Below are 1,239 nucleotides of genomic sequence, written 5' to 3' on the forward strand. Positions count from 1 at the left end.
AGTTGGTAATTTTTCCTCTATACATTGGTCGAAATATTTGTTTTTCTGATCAATCCAGTCATGAAATTCTTTATTTATGTTGGCAAAATTGTTGTCAGTGTGTCATTGCAGTTTGTCTGTAAGTTGTTTATCCATAGTGTTAACTTTACCTTCAATTACAGTAATACGTGTTTTTGTTGAGTCATGACCAAATGGATAATATTTGACATGAGTGGCAACAGCTTTGCGTTTATATGTTTGACTTGAGTTGGAATATCTTTTACGTCATTTGTGGTTTTTTCCTGCTGTAAGTTCAATTCGGAAAATTTTGAGTCATGTTCGGACACTTGTCTGCTCAGTCTCGTTTTAATCTTGTCTACTCCTTCACACAAAGTGTCATTACAGCCTTAATATCGTGATGTCGCATTTTTAAAACTACATGTGTTCATCAATTTCTTTTTTGTTTTGAGTCATTTTATTTTGACTTCAGTTATCTGATTTTGTATTGATGTCATGTAATTTTTGTTTTCAGTCATCTGCTTGATAATAGCGCCAAACATGCTGGCAGTATTTATCAACTGACACTGCTCTGTCCCTGCCACGTCGTTTGACATGACTTCACGGACAAGAACGGGCTCTGAAATGGATTTAGCTATTTGACTAGTAGTTGGCCTATTTACGAAATTTCGGTCACTTGGCATGTTAACTGCTGATTAATAGTTACTATTGGCGTTCACTCTGGAGTCACTGTCAATGTTTTGTACAATGGTGAAATAATTAACATTAATGTCTGCTTGCCATTTTGTGTTGCATATGACACAATTCGGCCATTTTGTGGAATGGTATGAGTGTATTGTTGTAATAAACACCATGATAAAAATAATATGGAATATGTGATCTTGTGTAAAAATGACTGCTACAGTTATGGAAAACTTTGAAAAAGCTGAAAGCACTTGGACCAGTGTGCTAATGTAAAAATGCGTTGTCTTATCTTGAGTACAAGTATGCAGTGTAGATTCCAGGTTTCATCAACAATTCCAATGGTTCGTCTTTTTGTTTGGTCTTTCCAAATATTCAATGGCAGTGGCTCACCGGATAAGATCCCATTATACACACAACAAAAAAAAACAATGTTGCAAATACAATAAAATCTCCAGACATGAAGTCGCCAGTTTGAATTTACCATGGCTATTCCGGTCTGCTTTGAGGATATCAGAGAACAGACAAATAATAATAAGTAATGATAATAGTGTATGATCA

The sequence above is a fragment of the Schistocerca americana genome, chromosome 1 (assembly GCF_021461395.2).
Source record: "Schistocerca americana isolate TAMUIC-IGC-003095 chromosome 1, iqSchAmer2.1, whole genome shotgun sequence".
In the NCBI taxonomy this organism is placed as follows: domain Eukaryota; kingdom Metazoa; phylum Arthropoda; class Insecta; order Orthoptera; family Acrididae; genus Schistocerca; species Schistocerca americana.